This window comes from Pteropus vampyrus, unplaced genomic scaffold, assembly GCF_000151845.1.
Source record: "Pteropus vampyrus isolate Shadow unplaced genomic scaffold, Pvam_2.0 Scaffold28, whole genome shotgun sequence".
NCBI classification, from domain to species: Eukaryota; Metazoa; Chordata; class Mammalia; order Chiroptera; family Pteropodidae; genus Pteropus; species Pteropus vampyrus.
In genome coordinates this window covers 4,839,776-4,852,301 of record NW_011888809.1, presented here as the reverse complement: position 1 = coordinate 4,852,301, position 12,526 = coordinate 4,839,776, and the positions used below count along the sequence as shown (strand labels likewise).

The 12,526-nt window shown below is 47.7% G+C and overlaps 1 long non-coding RNA gene across 3 annotated transcripts in view; it reads left to right on the top strand.

Annotated features, from left to right (window-relative positions):
- LOC105289779 overlaps window positions 1–12,526 on the top strand; it is an 81,335-nt gene that overhangs the window by 53,407 nt on the left and 15,402 nt on the right. For all 3 annotated transcript variants that reach the window (XR_895690.2, XR_002779467.1, XR_002779466.1), the window contains exon 3: window positions 5,460–5,519. This is a non-coding gene — a long non-coding RNA (uncharacterized LOC105289779). The remainder of the gene's footprint in view (window positions 1–5,459; window positions 5,520–12,526) is intronic.

The window sequence follows — 12,526 nt, the reverse complement described above, 5'->3', positions numbered from 1 at the left end:
GCTCTCCCTTCTTCACCCAAGTAGGTAGTCAGTGCAGGTCAGTTTGCATGGCATACATGAACATGGGCACTGGCGTCCTTCCAGCTCTTCCCAAGGATGGGTGCTCCCTGGCAGCTGCAGCCTGAGCCGGCCCATTCCCTCTGCAGCCCTCGGTGGCTCATCAATCACGCAGAAGGTCCTGTGGGTGGGTAGTAGCTCTGCTGTCATATGCCTGTTTGCAATAAGCTCTGGCCGTAATCATTAATCATTCATTGAGGCTGTGGTTAGCGGCCCTCAGTCAAGTGGATGGTTTCAGGTTTTCCAGACTAAGTGCCTCTCCAGCAAGCATCCTCCTCAGCCCTTTCATGTGCAGCCATTTGATGTTCTGTGCATGCCGGGCTGGCCACCAAGGCCAGGCTTTGTTTTGGAGGGTTGGTCTGAAAGCTTCCCTCAAGGCCAGTGGAAGAAAATTCTGGGCCCCAGCTCCACGTCTGCTCAGGAAACAGAGCTTGGAGGATGAGTTTGTTTTGAGATCTTGCTGAGCGCCCAGTTCTCTGCCAGGCTGTAGGCATCCGAGAGAAGAAGGTACTCACTGTTCCCAGTATCCTGTTTAGGGACAGAGCTCATGCAAGACAGTTGGCCAGCAAGACTGGATTTATTTGGGTTAGGAGGACTGGAACAGGCCTCCAGCGTGTGTGGGTTTCTCACGAGAACAGATGCTTGGTGGCTGGGCAGCGAGCGGTGGTGTGGGGAGAGGACCGAGGGCATCACAGGGGCCCAGGCCATAGGCGGGGACAGCTCTGTGTACAGCGCTGCTGTATGGTCCTCCTGTGTGGTCTGAGCCGGGCCCTGAATGCTGACTGAAGCCATTGGATAATGGTCTGGGAACAGTGGCAGCAATGAAAAAATTTTTTTTTTTTCCAGAAATGTGAGAAAAACTAACTTTACATCTAATCTGAAGATGACAGTATTTTCTGCAAGTTACTAATATGGTCACTGTTGGGAGATCCTGAGTTATCCAAGAAGATACATGGGCGTGGGATGGAGCTGGGAGAGGCAGGCTGCAGTTCGGCTGGGTGCTGGGACCTCTGCCAGCGGAGAGGAAATGTCCTGGAAATGCCGTGACAGAAGGGTGGGAACACTCCGCACCCAGGGCCACACCCTGCTTTTTTACTTCTGTGTTGGGAGCCACAAAGGGCAGGCCCTGGGGTTGTTGGCCTTGTTGACATGTGAAGTCAACATGTCATTTTAGTCAGATGTTACTGACGCTGATGCCCCAGCCTTCTTTCAGTATCTTTCCCAGAAAATGTTTCTTGCCAAGAAATGTGTTCGCTGCGTGTTCATCCATTGAGGGCCTACTCTGAAGAAATAGAAGGACTCTGGGTATTCTGAGTCGAGAGAGATTGCATCTGGTTGAGGGGACCAGGAATAGCTGCCCATAGCAAGTGGGCTTGGGCAGGATCTAGAAGGACAGGACAAGTTCCCCAGGCAGAAGTAGGACAGGAAGAGCTCGCTAGGTGGATGGCACAGGGGGCATAAAGGCACAGAGGACAGTCTGAATTGCTGGTGTCCAGGGTCTTTGTGCCAGGGTGTTGGGAGACGAGGCTGGGAGGGCAGGGTGGTAGGAAGCCTGGTATGCCAAGTCTCTAGCACTGGGGAGCCAAGTTCTGCTCCCAGATCACCGCCCTGCCTGCTTCATCCTGTGTCACCCACACCTCTCGTCCCTGCTGCACGAGATGTTCTCTGCCACCTGAGTGCCATGCTCCTAAAACATTTCTCCCTGTGCTTCTCTCATACTGTCTCTTCCCGCCAGGAAAGTTTTCCTCTCTTTGCCTCCCGGAGAATTTCTCCTCATTCTTCGAGATCGAGCTGCAATGCTAGCTCCTCCTTGCAGCCTTCCCTGATTGCCACGATCTGCGTGAATTACCCCTTCCTCCGGATCCCAACACTGGGGAGCTGGGGTTGCTGTTGCCACCCACTGAGAGCTAGTTTTGGGGGCAGGGAGTGGTGAAGATCTAAGACCTGCTTCTGCCACACACTGCCTGGGTAACCACTTCGATTTCCTCATCTGTAAAAGGGGAAAAATATTGCAATGAGTTTTGAGTAGCAATAAATGGAAGATATCAAATGATGTATGTAATGCCTGCTACAGAGCCTGGCCTGGAGCAGCTGCTCAGACAAGGTTGGGCTCCTTCCTGCTGCCTGACTGCATTCTGTCTCTATCACTGTCAGCCATTTACAGGTCAGTCTCCACAGCTTGGCTCCGAGACCCGCAGTAGATCCCACGTTTCTGGGACCCTTCGCGTCTTGCACAATAAGTGGCAACCTGCTTCAGCAGAATTCCTTTACCATGTAGAAGGGGCAAGGCTGTTCGGGGCAACTTGTAGATGTGGGAATCAAGTTTGTTTGTTTGTTTTTCTCATGAATGTTCTGACTGAGCCAGAAACTTTCTGAAGTCATACAATTCTCCTATCCCCAGAGAAGGATTTGAATAAAGTATCCTCTTGCTGGAAGGAAAATTAGAGATAATTAGCCCAGTGGTTTTCAAAATTTGTAAAGGACTGGAACCATTTTTTTCAAATGAAATTTTATATGGAAGCTTAAGCTACACAGGCAGGCAAAGCATTATTTATGAATATATTGATAAATCACATTGGCAGATGTTATTATATAATTTTCAGCTTATAAAAAATAAAGTAAGTCACCTATACAAATGTATTTATCATTTCAAGCTTATGACAAATGAAAAAGCACAATGAGATTATTTCTGATTGACATAAAAATTAGAAATTAGGCATTAGGATCTTTAATTCAGTTTCAGAATGCAATTCATTTTCGTATTTTGATGCATTTGCACAGCTTGGAGAAAACCTTAATTCACAGTGATGTGTACATCTGAGTGATTACTGTTTTATAGCAGTTTGCCCCATAGTCTCAATGCTCTTCAGTTAACTGGACAAATGGCAGGAGGTACTCCGTTTTGAGATGTCCACAGAAAAAGCTAACCTGGTCACCTAAGTTGTCAGTCTCCACGGTGTTAAAAATGGCTAGCCCATCTATCTTACTTTTAAGATTACACTTTCATCATGGCTAAAAATATTTTTTAAATATAAAATTTTTAAATAAAACATTTCTGAAACCTGTAAAGTAACTTCTTTGGTCTCTGGGGCCCAGAGCGTGTGACAGGAAATCACTGACTGAGTGAGTTCACTGAGGCCCGGATGTGACAAGGACATGTCAAGGCCACACAGAGACTCGGTGGTGGGCTGAGGTGAGAACTTCGGCCTCCTGCATCCCACCCCAGAGCTCTTTCAACTATATCTTCTATCTCTCTTTTCTAATTTGTATTCGTAAAAAAGTGTTTTTTGTTGTTACTTGTTTTTTAGTAAGTCAGATGCCCCAACTCTATAGTTGGATCTGCATTCAAGGCCTTCTTAGATCCTGGCAGTGAGCGCGAAGCAGGCTGTTCCCCGGAATTCCTGGGACAGCCCGGACGTCTTCCGTGTCTTCCCGTCTCACCAAGAGTGTTCTGCCCTGGTGCTAGCTCACTGAAGTGGACTTGGGCAGCCGGGCCTACATAGCAATGATGATTTCGTGTTCGTTCATCTGTCAGAAAAGTAAAAAGCAAAGCTGGTAATCTGTGCTGACTAAGCTCTTTCATTATAAGAGCTCAAGGGAGAGGGTGGGGAACGAAGCGTTTCTTCGTACAGCTGTCCCGGATCCTGAGGATGATTGGTGTAGTTAAGGAGAAATTCTAATAATGTGGAGCGTATGGAAAAGTTTAAGGCAAAGATGATGGGTCATTTTCCAAGTGTTCGAGCTGGATATCAAGGGCTGTGCAGCTTCCTTTCCCAACGCCTGCGTTTCCTGGCTGGGCTGATCTCACGTGGTGGCCTCCGTGAATTCCCCGCTCACGGATGGCACCTCCCCAGTAAGCCATAATGAGGTAGTGAGTGTCACAGAGGGACCCCAAATTTCCCGCTCCTCACTCAAGAAAGCAAGAAAAAGCCTTGTTCTGGAGTGTGTTGGATGTTCACGCGCAGCTGCTACAGCCGCTTCCTCAACCCCTCACTCCTGGCCCCAGGTTCTGATTGGCAGGTGCTCGGCACCCAGTTCCAGGCAGCATTTGAAGGTTGACCTCTCTTGTCTTAAGGCAGCTCTTTCTGGGGTTGTTTGCACCTGCAGACTAACGGTCCCCATCGGACCCCTCCATCCCCAGGCACTTTTTCTTCCACTTGCACATCCCAGGGGGCTCGAAACAGGTCCCCGGGGAGAGCTCCTCTCCCGCCTGAGCTGGATTTAAGGTTGGGGCCACTGATGTCCCAGAAGAGAGAGCTAAAGGTCTGATTGTCATGATGGGGTAAGCGGCTGGCATTGCCTCTTTCCTGAGAGCCGAACTTTCTGCAGAATGCAGAAAGCACAAAGGCCCTGAGAGGCCAAAATTGCATGACAGGATCACTGAGAAGAGAGAGGAAATAACGAAGGGAAGTTTGAGGTATTCAGACGGAAGTTTGAGGTATTCCTACTTTGCCCCAGGAAAAAGCAGGTGAAGAAATTGCTCGGTGCAGTGGAGCATTTTGAGGTGAGGCTGTTTTCTGCTTCCTGGGACAAGGATCAGATTGTCCTTAACTAATAAGGGTGACATTAATTCTTCAGCTTTCCGCAGGTATCTTCTCTTTGTAAAATGTCTTTGAACTCAGCCCCCTTAGCAAATTTCAAACAGGATCTGAGTCACAAATGCAGAAAGCAGTTTACCCCACACCTCCCAGAACACATCTGTTATGCAAAGCAAAATTCTCCTTGGGACTCAAGAGTAATTGAAAGAAAATAACATTTTTTTCCTTGTTAGAGGATAAGGTGTTTCTTCCATATAAATAATCTTTGCTAATCTGAATAATGTTTCGTTTGTCTCATAGATGCAGGGACCTGTAGGGTGAGAGAAATGTCAATTTATTAGTCTTTATGGGTACCCAATGTGACCTTGAGTTTCAGCTGGTTCAGTATGGCTAAAAATACAACTTGGGGTGACATACTATAATTGAACTTAAAGGAAGGTGTCATCTTTTGAGACCAACATGTGCATAGCTTCTGCTGTTTACAGCTGTGGATGATAAGCCCATCCCCTCCCCCTACCCCCAATTTCCTTGACTAATTATGAACATCTCTGTGTGGCCGAGTCTCTCAGGCATTTGTAGACGAGGGAAAGCTGAATGCCTCTTCCTTTTATTGGATTCAAATCCTCTTTCTGGGGAGGTTGTACATGAAGAGTTAAAGGCAAGCCTGACAAAATAAACAGGGATCACAGTGTTTGCCAATGAGTCTTAAAAAAAAAAAAAAAAAAAAAGAATTGCTCTCTTTCTTGGAGCCTTGGTTGACCTTCATGTGTGAGGGAGTGGAAATGTCCCCAGGAAATCTCAGAAACCTCAGAGGAAGCTCTTGACAAGCTTCCAGCAAATTGGGTTTTTGTTTATGTTTTGTAGGCGGAGAGTAACAGATGGACTTCGAATAAACCTCAGGCAGAAGAGTATAACCTTCAAAAGGTAGGTTTCTTATATTTGTTTTTTCACTGGTGGCATTACAAGCCCATGCTGCAGTGTTTCTGGGCACCAAGGTAGGGTCCTAGTTTGACGGTCATTTTTAATAAATTGCGAAGAGCAGCAGACTGGGGTCAGGAGCCCCGCTTGTCTGGGCAGGTCACCTGTCAAGTCTGGCAGGGCCCTGTCAAGTCACGTGCCCTATCAAATCACCTGTCCTGTCATCCATGGTTTTCTCCTTCATAAATAAGGGTAACAAAGAAGCCCTATCTACACCTCTGAGCTGTCGTGAAAACTGGATGGGACACTGGAGATGCGAAACAGTTTGTAAGTGAATCCGAGGCTTTGGTGACACAGCTGCAGGACCGCAGCGGGACTAGACCAGAGAAGGCAGGCTGGAGAGGACTGTGGGAACACAGGGCTCCACTGAGGAAGCAAAAGTGAGTGGAGGAACCATTGGGTCGACATCAGAGGCAAAGGCATTCCCTGTGCCTCCAGACGTGTGCTGTCTGTGCTTGGAGGTCCATTCTCCCTTTCTGTTCTAGCCTTACAGGTCTTCTGGTCCCATAGGATCAAAGAGCAGCTGTGGAGATGGACCGAGTGTATTCATCTCCTCAGAGCTCCCTGAGCACTTGACCAGAGGGCAGTACCTCCTCCCCCAATGGGTCGGGCCCTGTGCATTGAACCAGGGGTCAGCTGAATCCTCCCCATCCCTGCAGTCCTTGCTGCCCAGTTCCTCCTGTGGTGCTGGGGTGGTGGATGCTGTGATGCACACAGTGGAATAGCAGGAGTGAGCTCCACCAAATGAAGCCCAAATGGCAGTAGTCCAGAAATGTGCGGCAATTTTTGAAGGTGGCTTGTGTCTTCATTGACAATTAACCTGAAATAAAATCATGAAAGCTACTGAATCCTGTGTAGTCTAGGCACAGAACCCTAGGGAGCACTGGTCTTCAATGTTCAACTGGCTTGGCCATGACCAGTATCATAATTACCAGCCTCTCATGGACTACCTGAGCAGAGGCTGTGGAGCCCCTGAAACCCAAATTTGGGCTGACCTTAGGGCCATTTGTATTTTTGAGGTCCTTGAAGTTGCTGGGCTGGGTATCTGGCTAGTGAAGGTGCTCAGCATCAACCCTTTCCTCTCCCTGCTACCACCCTTAGAAGAATCCAGGACTCTGGTCCAGTGATCTCCCCAACAGAGGTCAGACCTGGAGCTCTCCAAGGTGCTGACAGCCCAGGCCAACGCCCCTGGAGGGCACATTACACTGCAAATGCACCTTGAAGCCCACCTGTCACCTGGGAGACCTTCCTTTGCCTCCATTCTTGTGACCAGGAGGACTCTCTGATAGGCTAGAGTAGAAGGTGGAGCTTAGGCTCTCCAGATTGGTGTGAGAAGATTGACTAAAGGCTCTGAGTACACCCGAGAATGTAAGAACCATGAGCCCCCAAAATGTCTGGAAGAGCCTGGTTTAGGAAATACCTTGGAAGTAGCCACCCTGGAGTCAGATTTATCCACACCAGTATATTCTTATAACCTCTGAGAGGTAGAAAAATGCATTTTTAGCAAGAGTGTAAATACAAGGAAGCATCCTCTTGATTGACTGCGAGTGTGATTAGTGAAACCATTTGGGGGCTGTTTGAATAGTTAGGCCAGAGGCAAGCACTGAATTTGGGCAGTGACTTCATTGATGGGAAAATCCTAAGAGGCAACGTCAGTGGGACTCAGTGGTTATTGGATGTGGGGGCCAGGGGAGGAGAGGAATTATCCTTGACTCTCACACTGATGACTTGAAAAACTGTGTAGATGGTAACGTCATTCACCAGGAGAAGCAGCAGAGGTTTTTTTTTGTTGTTGTTGTTGTTTTGTTTTGAGGAGGGAGGATGATAAGCTCAGTTGATACATGTTGAGTGTGAGGTGGCAGTGGTACTTCCAGATGAGTTGTCCAGTAGGAGTTGGGTACATAGTTCTGGAGCTCAGCAGAGAGGTCAAGGCCAGCGGTAGTGCCCCATACCATACAGGTGTACCATTTTTTATCTTTTGTACCATATTTTTAGTGTAACTTTTCTATGTTTCAATACACAAATACTTCTCACTGTGCAACAATTGCCTGCGGTATTCAGCACAGTAATGTGCTATAGAGGCATTAGCCTAGGAGCAACAGGCTATCCCATAGAGCCCAGGTGTGCAGTAAGCTGTGCCACCTAGGTTTGTGTAAGTGCACTCTATGACGTTCTCATGGTGATGACATTGCCGAATGACACATTTATCAAAATGTATCCCTGTCTTTAAGTGATGCATGACTGTATATAGATATAGACTCTATAGACATTGATATAGATTTATATATATATAGAGAGATTTCTTTTAAGGAATTGGCACATGTGATTATGGTGCTTGGCAAGACCAAAATCTTCAGGGCTGGTCAACAGACTGGAGAAGAGTTGATGTGGCAGTCTCGAGTCCAAAGGCAATCTGGAAGCACAATTCCTTCTTTCTTGGGGTACGTTAATCTTTTTTTCTCTTAAGGCCCTGCACTGATTGAATGGGGCCCACTCACATTTTGGAGGATAATTTGCTTTATTCAAAGACTACTGATTTAAATGTCATACAAAAAATACCTTCACAGCAACATCTAGACTAATGTTTCACTAAATACTTGGATACTATGGACTAGTCAAGTCGATATGTAAAGTTAACCATCACAAGATGGGATGCCCACTATGAGCCTTACCCCCAGATCTGGATGAGGGTAAATAAATAACAAATAAAGAATAACCTCACCCTTTCTAGTGGCCTTAATGGCCCAGGTGCCCCTCCTTCTCACTGTGCTCACCACACACATGCACTCAGGGTGTGGAGGAGCAGGGCTGTGGGTGCCCTTCTCAGGAATTTGTCCATATTACTATCCAATCACATTTGCTCCTTCCAACCTGATCTTTCCAGATTCTCTAACCTGATTCTCACTTCAGTCCCCCTGTCTTCTGCCACCCCATTTTGGACACTCTTCTTTGTTCTCTACCTGGAGATTCTCCCCCATACTTGATTCTGGTGTTGGATATATTGCATCGTCTAGCAGCAGGTAATGGAAGCTTCAGCTCCCACTCTGCTCCATCCAGCCTCACAGGTATAGGAAGGTTATAAGACAAAAAAAATTCTCATTTCCATTTCAAAGTTGGAAAATGTGAGATGGAGAGGAATTAAATTACTTGTCCAAAATATCTTTCAGAGAAAATCTAGTGCTGCCAACAATGGGGTTTTCGGCATAGTCACACCATTCCCCATCTGTGTTGAAATCCTCGATGCATTTTTCAAGCTTAGTGTCCAAGACATCTCCAGCTTAATAAGAATAAGGTGCCCTGGGCTGGTTCCCAGCCAGGGTGGGAGTGAGCAGATACGCATTCCTTTGAAGCCGGTTTCAGATTCTGGAATGCTTTCCTGGAAACCACACAATCTCAGGAGAGATTCATCACCTCCTGATGCTGCCTTAGGACTAGGTCAGTACAGGGGCCCTGGACCCCTGAATGAGACAGTGTCTGCCCAGATTAGCAGCTTCCTGTGTGGTGACTGAAGGATTTACTCAGAGCTAGCCTGGGCAGATCTGGCTGAGATTCTGAGTGAGCCCCCACCTCATCTCTCACCCCATCCTCCTCTCTCCTCATCCCCATACGTACTCCCCTACAAAGCACGAGGGTGGAGATTTGGTCCTTGGGTATCAGACCCAGGACCAGAGACACAAGCAGACATTCCCCTATCCAGGAGCTGGGGAGAGGGTTTGGCTGCCCCACTGTATAATGATGCTGAGATGTCTCAGGAAGGCAGCTGTGGGGGCATTCACGTGAGCACCAGACAAGAAGTCGGGGGCCCTGAGACCATGTTCTAATTATGCCATTCTCTTTCTGGTGACCTCAAGTAAGTCACAAAGTCAGAGAGTGGTGATGTGAGATGTAACCTAGGGGATCATCTTTCTATTTCCCTCACTTTTGAGATGAGGAAGCTCTAAGAAGTTGTAGCATTGGCTTAAGGTCTCAGGCAGAGGTGGGGTCACACCCAGAACTTGAAATAGTGTCCTGACCAATAATTTCCCGTTATTACCTCTGTTCTTCAATTTCTCTGGGCCTTGGATTTTCTCACCTGTCAAATGAAGACCAGTAACATTTGTTTCCCAGGACCATTGTAAAGATCCAATGCAATCATAGATAGAAAGAGTTCTAAAAAGGTGAAGTGTTGGGTTCTCAGGGGACTCTTGGATCGCAGGAGTGGTGCCTACTTACTTGTCCTGATCTGGGCATATTTGACTTCTTACATCCTACAGATTCCAGCAAGGATGTAGGCATGAATTCCAGGGCGAAGGAGACCAGGGATGCTGCCCATCAGCTCATGAGTATGTCATAACTGGTGTGAAAATACTGAGACATTTGCTGCCCTAACCTCCCCAAGTGCCCTTCTGCCACTGTGGCCCCTCCCCCTTCAGTAATTGCTGCACCTCTTCACAATCCAGAAATCAAAGGGTCAACAGCCGGAGGTCTCTGGGGACCCTTTTCCAGCCCTATTGCCAGTCATCTTCCATCCTGATTGGTCAGTGCTCCTACATACCATATCATGTATTTTGGTTATCTATTCATAGGCAGCAAACCAATCTGAAACCTAGTGGCTTCAAACAGTAAGTCCTTATTTTCTGTCAAGGTTCTGTGGGTTGACCAGGCTCAGCAAGATGGTTCTCCCTGGGAGTCTCCCCTGTGACTGTAGTCAGATGATGGTTAGGACTATTGTTATCTGAAGGCTCAGCTGGGCTGGACATCTGGCATGGCTCACTTCTGTAACTGGCAGGTAATGCTGGCCATCAGCTGGGAGTTCAGTGGGGCTGTTGACTCAAGTGGAACAGCTGTATTTGGCCTCTCCAAGTGGCTTGAGCTTCTCACAGCAGGGTGGCTGATTTCCCAGAGGGAGCATCCCCAGAACCAGCATGCCCAAGGTGGGAAGTAGAACTGGCCTAGTGCTATCTTCACCACAGTCTACTTGTCAAAGCCGGCAAGGGCCCTCTTAGATCCAAAGGGGTGGGAGAGTGCCCAGATCAGATTGCAGAAAAGCATGTGGGTGGGAGACACTGTTGTGTTCATCTTTGGAAAATGCATTCTGTCCCAGTCACTGTGAGGAAAGCTCACCAGGCTGGCCCTCAGTCTGTGTGATGTCCCCTGCCCTTCCTTTTAGAGCCCATTCTCCTCCTCAGGCAGACCTCTGTCAGCTGAATGGGAGAATCCCCCTCCCTCTCTGGAGCTCCCTCTCCTAAAGAGCCCACAGCACTTTTTCACATCTTACACCAAAGTCCCCAGCAGGTACTTCTTACCCGATTTGCATCAATTACATCATGGTGCTCTATTTTCTGGCCAAACCAGAGGGTGATTTTGACCTCAGGGGCATGAAAGAGGCCAGTGTGAAATCTCATCTCCGGGTGTGTGTTGGTAAGCAGGGAGTGTGTGCCGTGGCAGGAAGCCTTGCTGTCAGGGGTCTGTGGGCAGACTTTGGCCCCTGCCAGAGACTGGGGTTCTAAAATGATGACTGAAAAAGCACAGTGGCAAGTCAGGAACGGGTCATCTGAAAGGGGTTTGCCTCCCCTGACCGAGTCCAAGCCCCACGTCCTTGACGTCAAACCCTCACTGCTGCGTACAGGCTCATGTCTACTTGAGCTGGATTCTGGGTCTGGACAGTCCCTCTGGCTGCTCAGAAAGACTGTACTTGGAGTCACTCTCAACCATCAGTACTGTCTAGCGGGTTCCATTCACCTGGTTTCCTTCCCCCGCTGTGAAGTGTGGGCACATCTGCACCCCGTGTCTCTGCCACGTACTTTCAAGCACTTCTCATCGAGCTTTTCCCAAGCTGTCTTAGGGAGAGGAATTTGTATGACCTCCCGTTCCACTGAGAAAAAAACAGTGGCTCTTGGTCCTGCTCCCGTCCAACCAACCCTCGGTGTGCTTTTTAACCAAGGAAAAATCTGTTATTCATAAAGAAAAACAAAGGATGATAAATTATAGGACCTTGTAAAATATATTAACATGAATCCACACTTTCTTCTGGATAATTGAATTTAGAGTGACATCGGCCAGACTCTGCTCCTTACGCAGGAATGCCAGCCTCCCTGGTTGTTTTTCATTCTTTTAGTGTGATCCCACAAAGGCCTGGCTAAGTCCGAGGGCCGCCATTGTCCCCGGGCCAGCAAGTGTTGTAATCTTGTCCACGATTTCATGACTTGCTCTGAATTAGGAGCTTCATTAAAATGATATGTCTCTTTCCATGTTGTAAGTGACAAGTGACCTTCCAACCAAATGTGGCCTCATTAGATGACAGGAAAGAATTAAATGTCAGGATGCAGGATGGTAAGGTTTTGACATTTATGAAGGTCAAATGAAGGGTGAGCAATATAACAGAGTATTCCACTTAAAGTTAGACCAGTGTTTTCAGGAACTGCTGCTCCTTGGTGCTGTAGGAAATGGGTGTTCTCTCCACTTTGCTGGTATTGCAAGGTTGTGGACTGCCCATGGTTTGCATGAAGCCACTACCACATCTTAATAATAATTGGAAGACTGGTTGGGAAAAACTGGAAAATGTCCAGAAATAACTTGTTTCTGCCAACTGTCATAAGCTTCCACTCCAGCGAATTATTCAATGGTTAATCGGTGTTTTGCCAAAGAAGCGGTCTCAGGAGACAGGCAGCTTTGCTTATCTGAGAAGCCCTACTATGATCTGGCTCTGCTGGACTTCCTGTCTTTGTAGACCTTGTTTTTATCTCTTTAAGTAATAGAAGTCTGGTTTGCAAAGCTATGCTCAGTGCAGCTCACTGGCTTGGGGCTACTTAGTGGAATAAGGAAGGGTCTGTAAGAGGTGGCACTCTGATTGACGTGACCCCCAGATCTGAAGGCTGTTGGAGCAGGAGAGTGTTGGTGGGGGATAGAGGATGCTAAGATTCACTGAGGTGGTCCATTCTAGGTCCAAGAAATTTGCCCCCATAGGTCCCTAG